Consider the following 18,160-nt stretch of genomic DNA (forward strand, 5'->3'; position numbering starts at 1 on the left):
TAATTTCCAAAGCATTTCTTGATTTCTTGTTGGTATGGTGCAGCTCTCTACAGCTAAGTGATAGTGCTATATGAACCATGATTTGAAATGGGGAAACACATGAATCTGTTCCACAGTTTACTCACTGCATTGATAAGCATCAGGTTATTGAGCCCAAGGTTTTATTATAGCCAGAAGGTGGCTGGACATGCACCTGAATGCATGGACATGGGGAGCTGGTATCTTAGCCCCCAGTGAAGTGCCATCTTAGAAGCTGCTTGCTCCACTCTCTAATCAGTGCTGGTCTCTGAGCCCTGGCCCAGTCACCTGGCTCTGTGGTCACCGCCAGATGGTGTCATGGAGTGATTTGTAAACTTAGTAGGCCTAGCGTTTCTATTTCCAAATTGATGTGTAGGTATTTAAATAAGTTAACAACTGGTATGGTTGTACCAGTATATATAATCTGTGTATTAATCTTGTATATATTCCACATGATTAAATTCTCTGTGCGTGTGCGTGTACATGCATCCAAGCTTTTATGCATCCATAGACTCCCCAAATCAGGGGCACAGTAAGGTAAGCAAGAGATAGGAATGGCAGAGGCACCTGTGTAGAAGGTAAAGGAGAAGAGGAAAGGTGGCAGGTCTAGGGATGTGTCAATATTCATGTACCTGGAAGGACTGTCTATCAAACTTTGAGAAAATTTTTTGTTGTTTTCCATTGTCCATCCAATGACACTTTGCACTTTTTTTCTGAGCATTTAAGATCACAAACTGTCCTGCTTGATTTTCAAATGGTTTCCCTCCCTTCTGTGAGAAGAACTAAACCTCAGTGAAGCATTTGCTTTCAGGAGTCAAGGAGTTAAGAAAAAAAAAGAAAGAAAGAAAGAAGAGAGAAGTGAGTCAGAGAACTTCTGCCTGTGTGTCTGAGTCAGCTTAGTGTGTTTAAAAAAAAAAAAAAAAAAAAAAAAAGCTGTGTGCAGAGACCTGCCTGGAAAAACTGCTGAATGGAAAGACTTGAACATAGCTTATATACTTTGATGGTGAATTTTGATGTTTTTTCAGAAATGGTTAGCAGCCACTAATAATGCTCCATGACATCACAGAAATCTTGACTCCTGCTGGTCCTTTGCATTCTCTTCCCAAGCCCATCCCACTTCCTTATCATATAGGATTTTAGCACAAGGGGCTTGGGAAGAGAAGAGGAGGGAGTGAGGCAGGTGGAGCTGCTGTCCTACCTGGCAGGCCAGTTTCCCTCACAAATCAGGCGGGTTTTTTGGAGGAAATGCCATTGGGTAAAAGTGACCTGTGAGTACTCGGTTGCTACCAGCAGCTCAGACATGTGGGACCGCTGGAAGGAAAAACACCCCTGGATGGGGGGAAGGTGGAGTTCAATTTTATGTTTCTATTGTGTGTGTGTGTGTGTGTGTGTGTGTGTGTGTGTTTTGGGGGGGTAATGGTAAGAGTATCTGTTGCAGACACATGAACATGCAACAGAATAGTGGGTGTGATTTCATTATATTCATGCGTATAAAGGTGAACATTTTAATTTTATTTACGGTAGGGGAAGAAGCCCTTCAGAGTTGAAGATTTGGTGTAGTGGAAATTGCGATGAAGATCCTAGTTTCACTCTGTTATCAGCAATATGTAACTTTCTGAGAAAGAAAAATCTACATTTTCAAAGCTTGATTTCTTTTAAGATTTTATTTATTTATTCATGAGAGACACACACACACACACAGAGAGGGAGAGAGAGGGAGACAGAGACACAGGCAGAGGGAGAAGCAGGCTCCATGCAGGGAGCCCTACACGGGACTCCATCCCGGGTCTCCAGGATCACACCCTGGGCAGAAGGCGGCGCTAAACCGCTGAGCCACCCCGGCTGCCCTCAAAGCTCGATTTTTAAAACAGTTTGGGAAATTGGAGCTAAAACTAACTCCTCCTTTTTTCAACAGTGAAAACGCTTTTAATGTGCTTTTCATGTTGCCCAAATTATGACCATTGTTTCTTTTTTGATTCAATTTCGAATCTGTTGGAGAGTTTAAATAACAGCCCACATACAGGCCTCTATGAGATGCTGCATGTGCTTCACTATTTTGTTCTCATAAAAAGTGGAATTTTTCTTATGTGAAATAGTGATTACTTTCCCCTGCAGTCTTAGCAGGTGCGTCAGCTGAGTGTGCTGTGTCAAGCCCTGGGTCATTCCTTCTTAACCTGTCTTTAAGGGGCAGGGGAGTGTGCATTATCACTTCTCTGATTAAATGATGTCTGGAGGCACCAGCCCAGGGCACGGACCCACTGGAAGACTTAATCATACATGTTCTTCTTACTAAACGCTCTATAAAGCAAAGTTCACTTTCTTAGAACTAAAATTGAAGTTGAATGCCAAAGACCCTCTAACCAGAATCCAGTGGAATTTTAAAATGTTGGCCCAAATTGGTCACCTGGGAGATATTATAAGGCACTCAGGTAAGAAAGTTAAGTTTAAGTGACTGAGAAAAGTTTGGCCAAGCCTCATGGAGGCAAGTTTAGTTTATAAACCTCAGACATATTACTGTGCATAATGTCTACCTGCTTAGAGATGTGATTTTTCTCACCTTCTAGATATCTGCCTTTTCACGATAGAGAGAACATGGATTTAGTGTTCCACAGTCTTGGATTTGAGTCACTGTATCACTTCTGTAGCCTCTGTAAACCTCCATCACCTCATCTAAAAAATGAAAATAATGCCTATAGGTTAGTATTGGAGTGAGGGTTAATTCAGTTTATTTCTATAAAATCTTGGCTCATACTAAGCATTTAGAGAACATCAGTTTCACCATTTTTCTTGTTTCTTGGTTGTTATTATTTGTTTGTCTGTGTCTTTCTGAGATGTGGGTTTCTTCTCCAATTTAGGTAGAAGGTGATTTTCCTGCAGTATTGAAATCTGAATTCTGCTAACAGAATTCTTTTTTCCACTGGTCTTATGTATTTTTTCAACAAATAGCCACCCATTCAGCCCAGCTCTCTGATCAATATCTGGTTTCTCAGTTCCTGTGTGCCCCTACTGGATCCACTGAGGCACCGTGACAGGGGTGTCCCTCAGTCAGGGTCACCATTCAGGGCTCCAGCATTTCCTGGGAGTCAGGTCACCTTATCAGGCTGACTCTGTAAAGCAGTAATCTGTTTCTCTGGCAAATAGCCTAATAGCGTCTTTGCAAGTTAATCACATTTATTCACTCTGATTGGAGTGAGGATTTTCCCAAATTGTCATGCCTTCACAGAGGGTTTCCTACCATTATGTGCTATAAGTGTGGCATCATTTTATGTTCCTACTCGTTTTTACTAATATAGAAGAAACCCCATTATAAATAATTCCAAGGGATTTTGCAGATTATTTTGCTGGTTCAATATAAGAGGACCGTTCCCTGGAACCTGGAGCTGCTGTGGTAGACAGTTTGTAGATGTAGAATGGGGTACAGTGCAATTGCCCTGTGGGTTCCATCTTGTGTGGAATGGCACCTGCTGAAAGAAAGTAAAAGGGGAGCAGATCTGTGCATCTGGCAGTCCTCCCCATTCTGCAGCATTAACTCGAGCACTTTATCCCATTATGACACTGACTCACCCTTCCTCTCCACCCCCATTGTCTGGTTCTGATGTGCTCTGTCCCCACTAATTCTAGGGTTGCACTGACTTATGCCTTCTGCACCCTGAGTGGGGAAAAAAGCTGATCTTCACTAATAAAAGTATGAAAACCGAAATGCCACCACTTTCAATGTGAACAATATATGTTTGTTGAATGCATGAATACAACAACTTGGAACAACTGCTGGCAGTGTTTCCAAATATTTTAGGCCTATTTAAGTAAAGAGACATGAATAATTTGAAACTGGCATCCTTGTTTTCTTCTTCTTCTTCTTTTTTTTTTTTTTCGCATTAGCAATGAATGTGGTGATATCTGAAGACAAATTCTTACAGTTAGGAGTGGTAGCCCATAGGCAGTAGGACCAGCAGCAGGTCTGGGACTTAGGCTGTTCTTTAGAAACCATTCTGCATATTTTTTTGGTCAGATATATGCATTCCCTTTTTTTTTTTTTTTTTTTTTTTGATACCTGCCTTTGATCAGTTCAGTCAAAGTAAAATCTATTGAGGTGCCTTGTACCAGACATTGTGCTGGTCATCTGGGCCTAAGGATGAGTAAGGAATAACTCTTGCTCATGAGTTCACAGTCTAGAAGGAGAGACAGAACAGACCAGAGGTGTAGTTAAAAAATATGATTCTGGCTTACAGAGACGTAACTGTGAAGGTAAGCATCTTCCTCCCCACACATTTTATTCATAGTTAAAAAAAATTCTGTCTTTTTGATGAGTGTGAGTGTATCTCACCAGTGTTCTAATGATATCACCATTTTGGTTTCAGTGCAAAAGAGTAGATGAGATTTTATCTTCATTTCCCCAACATGGAAGACCCCAGAATGAATGACAGGCATAAAAACCAGTCACAAGTTTTATTTTGCTACTTTCTCTCTGGGCGTACGTGCACAACAGTGTACAGCAGCCCTAAGTCACAACTTGGAATAAGACTGTGTAAGTACCAGGACATTCTTTATTTCCCGAAGCACACAGCTGCCAATTCCTATGTCTATATCCAGAGGTTTCCACTGCTTTTCATTGATTCTGGAGCACCCAGGAACAATGGCATCTTATTATTAGGAGGTGTTTCCAATGTGAATTGGAGGCAAGCTGAGCAGCTGTCTCCGGCGCTAAGTACTTCTGGTTTTCCTGACAAAGCTTCCAAACTCATCCAGGGGTTGTTAGACACATTTAATTCAATCTATCAGATTGTTCAGCAGTTAATGAACAAAGAAAGAGCAAAGCTGCATCACTCTGCATATCATCAGAGTGTACCAAGTCATTCTGATTTTAAAATATCACTGATATATATCATTAAAATGTCATTCAAATAAAGATTTGTGTTTTGTGGTGTCTATCTATTCCTCTATCTTGTTCCAGAGAAATTTACTTCGGTTTGTACAAAAAAGCTTTTTTGGCTTAATTTTAGGAGTTTGTGATTTCCACAAAACTAAAAATATCTGCAATGTGTATGATGTACCAGGACTCTCATTTCTACTAACTAGTAGGAAAATAGTTTGTCAGAGATATAAGGAAGAGTTTCATTTGTTGCAAGATAAGTGATTTGCTTTTGTTAATTTCAAAGCTAAAACATAAACTCAGATTGGGAATAAAAAGCAGAAAATGAAAGTTAATGATCATATGGATTCAATCTTTAATGATTTCATTCAAGGGTTGCTTTAACAACAGAAATGCGGTAGGTAACTGTCTGCATTTTATCCGTTAATTCCAAGATTATATAATGATATTAAATTTGTAAAGACACAAAAATTCTTTTAAAACTCCGAGAATACTTTATTAAAATCCACTTGGGTATAATTTATTATTAAAAAAAACTAATATTTAATTATTAACTAGTGAGTAGTACTGCTTTTGTCTTCCTTGATTAGAACAATTCTTTATAGCTCACTTTAAACCCATTTCTTTGACTGAGATACTTTTAGCTCTAAAATTTCAGGTACATTTGGGGTCAAAATCTTTTAACCGAATTTTGCCCTCAACTGCCATGGCTGGATTCTACTTCAGCCAAAGTTTATCTACCATGTTTAACATGCTCTGGCTTCTTCTGCACTTGCTCTAGATTTCTCCCTTTAAAGTGACAAAAGCAGAAAGTGTGATTATTGTCATGTAGTTGGGCCCCATAATCAGAATGAATAATCCCTCCACATAAATGCTGGCTTTTCTCAGAATTTCCTGACCCATTTTCTATTTTCTATTTTTTTTTTTTTTTTTTTAGAAGACAACATTTTCTTTCTTGCCCTCCTGACTTCTTCAGAAATCTCTTACATTAACTGGTATTTTCATCTGCTGGCACCTCTCAACTATTACAATGTGCTTCTCAGATGGAATAGAGAGTGCCCACATTTTCTCTTAGAAAAGAAATACCTTTTCTGCAAGAGTTAGTTTCTCTAATGACACCACCATATGGACCATTTAATAGAAAACTCAAAAGACGTGAGAGCACAATATAACAGCCATTCAATCAAGGGGCAGCAATCTTTTTGTCCCTGTGTGAAGGAGGCACCCCGGGAAGGTGTGGCTTGGGAGGTGGAAGGCCAGAATACAGGGGCGGGTCCTGGGGAGGGAGGGGAAAGTCGGGGCACCTGGGTCAATGAAGGTACAGCGGGATTTTGCCTGGGGCCCGCCCATCAGGTCTGGACTCTCCCTTCCCTCTGGAAGCATGCCCTTTGCTAACTTTTTGTTTGAAGCAGCTGGAAAGATATTTTTCGCTCTGAGTCATGGCTTAGCTTTTGAAGAAGCTGCTTCATGAAAGTCATCTATTGTCATCCCTCTGGGTTCCAGCTCAGTGTGATGAGGTTACTTAAATATGTGTGTGTTCTTAGATGGTTGGGAAAATAAACCCTTGGCACCAATGTGGCTCACCCCTTCCCCACTACTGAGTTCTGCTCTCCCTAGGAGCAGCTTTCACTTCTTCTGGCTGTACCTTCTGGTATTCATTTACTTCCACATTTCCGAATACTATGTTTGTTACCGTTTCCTGATCTGCCAGGTGTAGACATTCTCTATGGTTTTCCTCCTTTGGATGATAAGGTCTGAGACTGACACCTGTGTGTCCCCTGACGTACCTCCTCTTCCTCTCTCTTCTTTGTATACGTACATCAAAGCTTTGGGTTAAATTAGTGATTGTACTATTTGTACCGTGATATATAACATGTTAAATAATAGCTGATAGTCATTGGGTACTTTTTAGGCATAAGGCACCATTTAAGAGTTTTAGACATGTGTGAACTTACTGTTGAAACAATGGTATCAAGTAGGTAACTATTGTTTTCCATTTTGTAGATGTGAACATTGAGACTGGGTTAAATAACTTTTGTTTTGTTTTTGTTTGTTTGTTTTATTTAAATAACTTTTTTTGAAGTCATACAGGTAGTAGTTGGTGGAGGCAGGCTTCAGAGCAGAGTAAATCTGACTCCAGAATCTGCTTTTAAGCACTGTACTCTGTAAATTACTCAGTTTTTTTTTTTAATCAATACTATAGGGCAGCCAAATGCATACTATCACTTTTTTAAAAATTTCAGTTCACTTACTATAATTTCATTTCATGTTTTTCACCATGGCGTCATTTGTTTCCTTTTGGAACTCCCAGTAGCTGGAAGTTGTATGTCCTGAATTAAACTTCTGAATTTTTTTAATTAATTAATTTATTCATGAGACAGAGAGAGAGAGAGAGAGAGAGAGGCAGAGACACAGGCAGAGAGAGAAGCAGGGTCCATGCAGGGAGCCTCACGTGGGACTTGATCTCGGGTCCCCAGGATCAGGCCCTGGGCTGAAGTCCACGCTAAACTGCTGAGCCACCTGGGATACCCAAATCTCTGAATTTCTAACCTTTGCATCTTTACTACCTTTTGGCCAACATTCTGGGAGATTGCCTAAACTTTATCTTTTGACTCATCTGTTGACTTTTTGTTTGGTAATGTTTCTTTTTTGGCACGTTCCTTTGTTTCTCTTTTACTTCTTCGTGACTTTGTATTTTTGGTCCTGTCCTCTGTATTAGTGGTTTTCCTCCAGTGTCAGGAGCTCTGTGGTCATCAGTTCACATAGACAAGTGAGGCTTTAAGGAGCTGAAGGGATGTACTCTAGGGTGGCCCTCAGCCAGTGCAGCTCACTGCTGAGTGAGCTAGGCCTCACATCTGTTTGGCTGGAGGATCCCCAGTTATCATCTGGAAGCTTTTCCCATGGATAGGTCAGATTCTCCAGAATTGAGTCTTCCAGATTTGTTCCTGGGAACATGTGCTGCTGCAGGGATTGTGGGAGCCAAGTTTGGAGCCAGGGACAGAAAGATCTCATAATGCCTGTTGACTTCCACTCACTTCTCCCTTTCCAGGCTCACATTTACCCCTGCACCACCCTCACCACCATGCAAGCCCTCCCTACTTTTGTCTCTAGTTCCTGAGGACTGCTTTTTCAATTTCTGTAAAAAGAAAATCCCTTCTCTGCTGCACTTCTCGGGAAAGCATGGTCACATGCTGAGTGGGGAGCACAAGGGGGTCAGGAGGTTTCTTTGCACCTTGTAGGGAGTTCATGGCACTACTTGTAATTCTGCTGTCCCTCAAAGACCTGCAGTTTTAACTGGCTTGCTTTTCTTTGACTTTGCTTTTGGAGAGTTTTAGCTTTCTTTGTTGTAACAGGTTAAGTAATGCCTTGTTTATTCCATTTCCATCTTCTGGAAGACTGTTGACATGTCTTTCTTACTGCTATCACCTTTCCTTTTCTCTTTGTCCTTGTGGAGTTTTACTTTTTAAATTTATTCACTTTCCTTATATTGTAGTTTGGGAAGGGAGCAGAGATAAATACCACGTTAATATGCCATGCTTAATGGAAGCCTGCTTACATCACGATTGAAAAAAAGAAGTATTTTCTGGAACTTGTTTCATTTTCCAGTTAGTTTGGAGAACCCTCCCATGGTAGTTGTTTCAGAACAATGGGATGGATTCACCTTTCTTCCTTCCTGCTTGAGTTTTCTTGATGTGTACCTTTCTTTGTTTTCTTTCAGAAAAAAAAAAAATCCTGTATGGTCTCTCAGCTCTTTTCTCTCAAGATCTTCATCTGTAAATGAAAGGGACTGACAGGTTTCAGGAACTGGATCCTACATTAAGGGAAACTCGTGCAACAGGCTTCTCTTGGCCTTGTCCTCTCAAGGATGTCCTCTGAAACCTTTCTGTATTGGGACCTCTGGGTGACTTAGTGGTTGAGCATCTGCCTCTGGCTCAAGTGGCGATCCCAGGGTTCTGGGATTGAGTCCCGCATCAGGCTCCCCCACAGGGAGTCTGTTTCTCCCTTTGCCTCTCTCCCTCTGTCTCTCATGAATAAATAACTAAAATCTTAAAAAAAAAAAAAAAAAAGAAAAAAAAGAAAAAAAGAAAAAGAAAAGAAAAGAAAACCTTTATTGTACTGAGGTACAAGTATGGGATATTAGCTTAAGGTATAAGTATAACTTCTTTTGGGAACATGGATAAGGCCTTGAGGATAAAACTCCAAAAATGAATTTTTATCTCCTTAGCCAGTTGAAAGGCTGGGTTGGGGCTTCAGGGCCTTCTTGGAAAAGAGGTGAATTATTCAGTGGTGTGATTCAGCTCCATCATTTCTAGGAGGAGGCCCATGTTCACGTTTCATTGCAGGGAGCTGGGGCGGGCTGGCTCTAAACTTCCACAGGACAGCGCTTTCTGCAGGAATGCCCCTTAGAAAACTCGTGGCACAGGGGAGATGAGGAGTATCATCGGCAAAATCATTTTGAGATTTCCTAGTTCAGGGGCTCGCCCTGAGCAGTAACTTTGCCAGCAGGTTGGAAGAAGACACTAGAAGCGTGTTTATTAAATCTGTAATAGATGCAAAGTTGGAAAGAATGGCCGATATAATCAATAACAAAAGTATGTCTCAAAATGATCTGGATATGTTGGGATGCTGGGTTAAAAATAACAAGATGACATTTCAAAGAGATAAATGTAAAAATCTTATTTGGAAGTTAAAAAAAAATCAATGGTAATGATGGGAGAAAAAAATCTACTGGCAGTTGTTCTGGTAGAGAAAAGACATTTAGGTTTTGTTTGACTAAAACTCAATATAAGCTGCTACATCTGATGAGGCAACTAAAAAGCTGCATTAATGGAACCATAATGTATTGATCCCAGGAAGAAACCCCTCCTTCAATGGTTAGCCAGCACCTGGAGACATGTGTTCGTGGGTGTACCTTTGATTAGATCCAGCAAATAAGAATTTGTCGGAGAGGAGCAATTAGCAAAGGGCCTAAGGCCCTGGCATCAGAGCCACTGATGGAACTGGGTATATGCAGTTGGATAAGAAAACTGTCTGCTTCTTAAAAGCTGTAAAACTTCAGGCAAGTTGCTGCCTGGGCCTCAGATGCCCTGTGTGTGAAGTGGGGAAGGGAGAGCATTTCTGCTCAGTGAGAGTGGGGGCCGGAGACGGCAGGAACTCCTGAATGAGACCAGAGAGGTACGAGGTGGGCATGAGATGGTGAACATCTTTGAATTTCAGGATAAGGGATTTAAAGTTTATCCTGTGCTGCACATAAAGTATTCAGTCATCCCAGCTATTATCTTCCAAACCAGGACATTGAGAGTGAAGGGGAGCTTCCTAAATTTTGAATACAACAGATATAAAATGCTACCAGCAACTTGCGTGCCAAGGGCACCCCGGGCAAACATGGGAGGAAAGGCCATCCTGGTAACTGGTGCTATAGGCTGGGGAAAACTGCTTTTTGGGATGTAAATGAGGTGCCTTTGGAAGCTCTTAAGCAGAGCTTGGCTGAAGGAACCTGTGTTACAGACCAGACCAGTGGTTCTGCTTTAGAGGAAATGAACAAGATGAACTTTAAGATCCTTTCTAACTCCTGGTATAAGTGATGCTCAGTTGGGGGGTATATGAAACAGGTGACATTGAAACCATCCTGGCCTTCCCCTGATTTTTAAAAATGTATATATTTGGCAAAAATAGGGCAGTTTCTTCTGAATTATGAAACCAAAGCGTTGGAGTCTGTTTACCTGGAACAAAGATTCTAGTGTACTTAGGGAGCTTCTTAAAAACACTGATTTGCAGGGCTGGAGTCAGAGTACGGCTGGGTCACATTAGAAAACATCATCTGTTCTAGAGTGACCCCATTCACATCTGAGATGAGCAGCAAAACGTATTTATTAAATAGTTGCTGGATCTGTGATAGGATTTGATCAAAGACAGTCCGGGAGTCATCACTTGGCACCTGTACAGGTTTAAAATAAATGTTATGATGATGTGCAAACACTGAGCAAATACCAAAGCAGTTAGATGCCCTGTCACTCAGTTCTCTGGCTCTCAGGCCCAGACTACTGTGTCCTTACTGGTTAGAGGTAGTACAGAATGCTTTTATCATTGACACAGGAGGCTGAAAATTGCTCCTCGAAGGGTAGAGAGCTTCCTAGGGACTAGATGCAGACAGGTGCTAGCAGTTCACATGCAGAAGAGCAGCTCCCCTTGGATGGGCGGGTAACTTTGTGTTGCCTTGTTAGGAAGGGAAACATCCAAGCAAGTCAGGGCCTCTCTCCCATTGAGCATTTAAGTCACTATTGTCCCCGAGAACCAGACAGTGGACCTCGTACATGGCAGGTTCGCCCAGTCCAGGAGATCCTAGGTGATCCTCTCTTGGTTTTCATTTTCACATGGGAAAGTAACTTTCCTTGAGAAGGAAGAGGTCTCCCTTTGAGAACAGGTGACACTGGACCTAAGAATTCTAAGCTTTCTCGTTTTTCAAACGGAAGGATTTGATCTCCAAGTCTAGAAGAGAAATGAGAGAAAAAGGCCAAATTTGCTGAAGAAAAAATAATTCCCCATGAAAGGCAAATCAAAATTCTCAGACTAATTATAATATAGTTTCTATTTCAGAAGGCTAAAAAAATTTTTTTTAAGTTTTTTTTTTTTTTTTTCCTGAAACCTGAATATACCTCAACAACCCTAGACATGCAGAAAGGTCTAAGAACCGGGAGCCCGTTGCAGGCAATGGCTGACGGGCTGGTTTCTGTGAGGACTCACATTCCTTCCTACATCTCACACCTGAACCAATCCTTCCTGACTTGGGCTTATTAAGAAGTAAGGTCGTTGAAGCTCTGGGCGCCCAAGTAAGAGCGAATGTACATTTCAGCTATTTCTGTGTCTAAAAACTGAAACAGGGCCTGAAAGCTGAGGAAGCTTTGAGCATTTTGGGTGCAGACATTCCTTAGGTTGTCTTCAGATATGGGTGGGTCAGTGTTTTGGGAATGGACAGCTGAGGCGATCGCACCTGAAAATAACAACTGGGTATAGCAGGATTTGCCTGCTGACCCAGGAATGACACACGGCTCACCTGCTCTTTAGACCCTTGGCTTTGGCAGTATCCCAGAGCCCTTAGCAGGGTCTGATCATGCCAGTCTCCTGTCATTGCTTAACTTCATTCTAGGTCTTCTTTGTTGCTTTTTTTTTTTTTTCTTTTTGGCTTTATTTTTTAGAGCATTTTTAGACACCAGGGGGCTTACCTTACTCTTAGGCGTTCACTGTGATCTTCGCATCAAATGTATAAGGAAAATAAGATCTGTGGATAAGTAGTTTTCAGCAGTTCTTTTGGTGGAAGTCCTACATCATTGTGCTTGATTATTTTAATTCTCCCTGCCATATGATTCCTGACATTATTCTGGACCCTTTTACACCAGGAATTACATGCCAAAAAGTACTCATATGGCTTGAAGGAAAGCCTAGTGGCATTTGTGATAGCATGCACCATTTCTAGGAGCCTCTTACTGACATCTTTTTTTATATATATAAATTTATTTTTTATTGGTGTTCAATTTGCCAACATAGAGAATAACATCCAGTGCTCATCCCATCAAGTGCCCCCCTCAGTGCCCGTCACCCAGTCATCCCCACCCCCGCCCACCTCCCTTTCTAGGGAGTTCGTTTCCCCTAGTTCGTTTCCCAGAGTTAGGAGTCTCTCATGTTCTGTTTCCCTTTCTGATATTTCCCACTCATTTTTTTCTCCTTTCCCCTTTATTCCCTTTCACTATTTTTTATATTCCCCAAATGAATGAGACCATATAATGTTTGTCCTTCTCCGATTGACTTATTTCACTCAGCATAATACTGTCCAGTTCTATCCACCGAAGCAAATGGTATTTGTCGTTTCTAATGGATGAGTAATATTCCATTGTATACATACATCTTAAAGCTATCCGAAAGATAACATTATTGTTCTCCTTATTTTGAAAATGAAGAAATTGAGACTCAGGGGTTAATCATCTTGCCCGTGGGTGCCGTGTCACAAGGTGATGAAGCTTTGATTCTTATTTTTGTTCTTTCTGACTCCAAAATGTGTGTGTGTAGTGTAGTTATACAGCTCTGCTTGGGAAGATCAATGGATGATTGATTTGCCTAAGTCTATGAAGGAAATCACAGAAGGTTAGGATATACCTCTGACTTTCAATAACCCATAGAAGAAAACTAGTCCTAGTCCTTTTTCTCAGAATCTTTCTGAATGAGGAAGATGTAAGCAAACACAGGCCTGAGCTACGTGATTCAAGCCTCTTGGCCTGGATAAATTACATTCTGGGTAATGTAGAGAAGCTACTATTGAATTACTATTTAGAATCTTTGGAGAATCATGGCTAATAAATGGGACAGGAGGTGGAAAATTGAGATAGGCAAACATTTTCTAGGTTTTCAAAAATGAGAGGACTGTAGATGAGAGAGTCTGACATCATTTCCATAAAGCATTCTTGAACAGGTTATGAAACACATAATTTGTAAGTAGGATAGGAAAGGAGTGAACCTAAATGCAAACACTGGTTTACAGAGAACTTGTCCAGGTAGCATGATTTGTTTTTGAGAAATTTAAAGTTGCAAAGCCTAAATAGATGTAAGCGCAATAGGTATGGTATGTCTGGGGTTCAGCGAGACATTTGACAGTGTCTGTGCCAGGTAATTTCACACCCAAATCTTCTTGGACAAGATCGATAAGTATGAGCTGTATAAAAAGACAGTCAGATACACCATCCCCATTTCAGTGACTTCTCTGGGGCCCTTACATACAATGCTTCACAGATGCAGAGATATTTCATGTGGATTCTGTGCTTTAGGTCCCTATTTGAAACTTAATGATCATAACTTAGATGACGATAAAGAGTACATGTTACCAAAATGTTAGGTGATCTGAAGTGGCAGTGAATACTTTGGATGAGCTTATAAAGGTTTCAAACAGATATGAACAATTTAGACAACGGAGCTAAATCCTACTGAGGTCATTCTTTGTTACTTAGTCACCAATATTAAGTTCCCTGGTTGCTGAGAATTGGGCTAGGTTCTGGGGTTAGGAAGTACACAGCTATAGAAAGGAGAACAAGACACAGATAGTATCCTCTAACAGTGCTTTGATGGAGGTAGACCCAGGATGCTGGAAGAGCATAGACGCAATGAACCCCAAGAAGGGGGAGCTCAGGACCAGGTTAAGTCCTCCTGGAGAAGGTGATAATGGAGCAGTTTTGAAGAATGAAGAGTTGTTTGCTATGGAATCGTGTGTGTGTGTGTGTGTGTGTGTGTGTGTGTGCGTAGGGGGTGTATGTAGTGACCAGGAGCAATGGGGTCTGGGTATGAGACAATGTGCAAAACCAGTTTATGGAGGTCGTCAATGGCAGGGATCTGGAACAGAGAGATGTTACCTAGAGTCCTCACTTTTTTGTTGTTGGGTTATAGAATGCCACTGCTGCTTTTATCAGTGCTTCCTAAGAGTGACCACTGTTGTGGTTGTTTTACATGTGTTGCCTCATGCAACCATCACAGTAACCCATTGAGGTGGCTACTGTTATTACCCCAGTGGCATAGGACACTGAGGCAATAGGACAGTCATGCACCTTGGCTAAAATCACACATTGGATAAGTGCTAGAGCCCAGATGTGAACATAATTGAAAGGGCTCCAGAGTCCTATCTGTTAACCACCACAACCACTTGCTAGAGAGTACAATAGCTAGGAGGCTCACAAGCATTTGCTGGATTTAACAACAGAGAAGTTCCTCAAGACCCGGGCTCTGCCCTGGTGCTGGTTGGTGGGGGCTGATGCATAATGAGGAAGTAGAGACAGGGGAAGGAAGATAAGTGGGCTTCACCTACAGGGTAATGGGGCCAACAAGGATTTTGTTCTAAGATAGGAAATGGTGTTTACATGCTGCAGGGGAAGAGTAAGTAGAAAGAAATTGGTTTACGGTTCAGGAGCCGGAGCAATTTTGGTTGAATTAGATTCCTAAGTGTTCTTACCACACAAATGAACAAACAACAAAGCAAAACAAAAGAAAAAGGGGAAAAAAAAGGAAGAAGGAAAGAAAAGAAAATGGTTAACTATGTGAAGTGATGGATATATTAACTAGCTTGATTGTGGTGATTATTTCACAATGCATACAAATACCTATACTTTGAGTTGCACATCTTAAATAAATATAATTGTTTGTTTCTCAGTAAAGCTGGAAAAAAAAGAGAGATCCCTAAGGAAGCAGGAGATCATAGAATCCAGATAGGCAGCAAGGCACTGCTCTGGACCTGAGAAGGGAATGTCATCCCTTTGAGCTGGGGGAAGAAGGGGTGTCATGGGAGGTAAAAGGGATGGTCTCTGTAGAATAGGATGCAAGGTTCGCTCTGAGGGGAGCTCACTGGGTGGAGTTGGTGTTATTGGACCTCAGTAGGCCTAGCATGTATCTGACTCCTTTTGCCAACCAAAATAGTTCTCACTGGACTTACCCTTCTTGTTCCTGTTCCTCCTTTTCCCCCCGCCATTTCTAGAACTTGGGTAGAATCTTCATTTCCACTTACTGGTTGTTTCTGATGTGAGTGCCACTTTTCCATTTAGGACTATAACAGAAAACCCTCCTGATAAGATGTGGTCGACTGGATGGGTGGCAAGGGAAAAGTGATTACTGCGTTTCCCCTTTATGCCCCAGGAAAAGAAAGACCTGAGAGTAGAGAGAGAGGGAAGCCATGAAAGGACGAGGAGGTGGGGGTAACCAGGAGGTGGGTTGGAGTGAACTCAGCTTGTTTAACAAGCAAAGCAGATCTAGATTAGAGTAACCATGACAACAGGCTTTGGGCTAAGGCACTCTGGATTTGGGAAAGAGGGAGGGAGGTGGAGGGGAGGTGCAAGCTGTTGGCTGGGTATCAGCCTACAGTTTTGGAAAAAGCCGGTTCTTCCCTCAGGGTCCTTGGCTGTCACAGGAATCACCATAGTCACCAATGGTGGCTGGAAGGGAAAGGCAATCAGGAAAGGAGGGTGATCAGGAAAGAGCAGTGGGTGAGATGGGTCCAGCTGATTCAAAGAAAGGGAGTGACCCCCAAGGACTAAGCAGGGTTCTTGACAGGAGGTACAGAAGAGGATTAGGGGGAGTCTGTATCTGGTGCCTCAGTCTACCCCCGTGCCTTCCAGGCACAGATGCACTATCCAGTCACATTTCATTGCTTACTCTGTGGTAGCGAAGGTGGTACCACCTCCATGGCTTTTTGTTTTTAGCTTCTCAGAATATCACATTTTCCACTTCTAAACAAATGAGGTATAAGCCCCTTAAGACTCTTTTCCTGAAGCTGCACCAAGTCTCTCTCTGTGTGTGTATGTGTGTATACACGCACATGTGTGTATGTTTGTGAGTTCATGTATTTTTTTTAAAGATTTGGCTTAATCATGAGAGACAGAGAGAGAGAGAGAGAGAGAGAGAGAGAGAGAGAGAGAGAAAGAGAGGCAGAGACACAGGCAGAGGAAGAAGCAGGTGCCATGCAGGAAGCCCGATGTGGGACTCGATTCCGGGACCCCAGGATCACACCCTGAGCCAAAGGCAGACGCTCAACCGCTGAGCCACCCAGGCATCCCAGAGTTCATATTTTTTTAATATTACTTGAGTTTTATGTGTACAACGTAGTAATTCAACAACTCTCTAAATTATGCTGTGCTCACCTCAAGTGTAGCCACCACCTGCCCCCGTACAGCACTATTACAATACCATTGACTCTATTCCCCAGGCTGTGCCTCTTATTCCTATGAGTTCATGTGAACGCAGCCTCTTCACCCAGCCCGGGCCTGTCATTATCTACGAACTTCTTGGAAGTCTTGTATCCTTGCTCTGTCACCAACCACTTCTGTAGCTGCTTGAGAATCTCTATCCGTAAGAATATAGATGCTTTTAAAATATGTGAATTCAGTTCCTTCCTGAGTAAGCTCAAAGCACTTGAATGGGAAATGTAAGAAATTGCCATGATCCCAAACTAATGATGCTTTTAGCTTAAGTATCTCCTCATCACACCCCAGTGAGATCTCATCCCAAACAGTACCAGCAGCGCTGCTGAGGACAGGCCTGTCGGAATTTCTCTTAGGTTAACTTAAAGTGATTTGCAAAAATGGCCTTGGGAGTCCACTCCCTTCCTCCCTTTCCAACTAAGTTTCTCCCTAAGGAAATAAAAGCTAGACTCACCATGGAATGGGCTGAATGAACCTCAGGAAGATTGGAGCCCTACACCTCACCCAGGGGTTCTTAGAACCATGTTGGGGCTGTAGGTTTATGTGTCAACAGTTATCATTTCAGATCTTCTGCAATTTTGACTGGGAAGGAGGTGATCAAGGGGATTCACATCTATTTCTCAATGTCTTTTCCTCCAAATAAGGAGGAAATAATGTAGAGCCCAAGCCGTTGGAAAAAGAAGGTTCCTTTGCACAAAGAGAAGTTAAAACTTGAGCTCTTTCTTCCAAGCTGTCCTAAATAGCTGTGAGAAGAGAAAACAGAAAGAGGACTGATTTCCCCAGGGTGCAGAGATCTTTCTCAAAGCTGGAAAGAGTATGCACAAGTCTCCAATTTTGCTCTAAGCTTAAAGCTACCCAACCCCCTTTCTTGAAAAACAGTCTTATGTCAGGTAGATTTAGTCATCTTCTTCTTCTTGGCTACATTATAACTTGTAAATGTGTAGATCTGTTCTGCAGTGTTGTGAAGAGTCCTCAGTACCTTGAGAAATAGGTTCTACATTGAGATTTCATTGGTTCAGAAGGATTTCTGGAACGAGTGACTTCGGTCTGGCCTCCTGTTGTCAGTACCGGCCAAGGGAAATAGAGCCACATGCAGAGGGAGGTGACTGGCCAAGTGCTCCAATGGAGGGAAAACGAAGGAAAGCACACTTATAAAGTGATGAGGTGATCCCTTTTGGGTGGAACTGATTAGAGAGATTCAGGAGGATTTGGGGAGGGAATAGAGAGGTGGTTCTAGAATAGAGTCTGGAGCACATTGATTCACTCACACTGTCACCCCTTGCACATAACATCTCATATAGACACGCATGTGTGGACCCACAAACTCACACACACACACATCTGCACTCATGAACCCCCCACGTATAAATCCAGATGCAAACAAAAAATTCAGTTTTGCCTATTTCATTTACTAGTTCATTAATTCACCTCCCAAGCATTTATTGGACATTTTTTTTGGGTGGGTCCTGTGCTAGACTGAGAGAAGGAGCACAGAGAAATGTCAGACATTGCTGCTGCCCTCAGGAGTTTATTGTTAGTAGGTGAG

The 18,160-nt window shown here is 41.9% G+C and overlaps 1 protein-coding gene across 1 annotated transcript in view; it reads left to right on the forward strand.

The window, feature by feature from the left end:
• DGKI (diacylglycerol kinase iota) overlaps positions 1–18,160 on the forward strand; it is a 428,692-nt gene that overhangs the window by 63,807 nt on the left and 346,725 nt on the right.

The sequence above is a fragment of the Canis lupus genome, chromosome 16 (assembly GCF_011100685.1).
Source record: "Canis lupus familiaris isolate Mischka breed German Shepherd chromosome 16, alternate assembly UU_Cfam_GSD_1.0, whole genome shotgun sequence".
Taxonomy (NCBI): domain Eukaryota; kingdom Metazoa; phylum Chordata; class Mammalia; order Carnivora; family Canidae; genus Canis; species Canis lupus.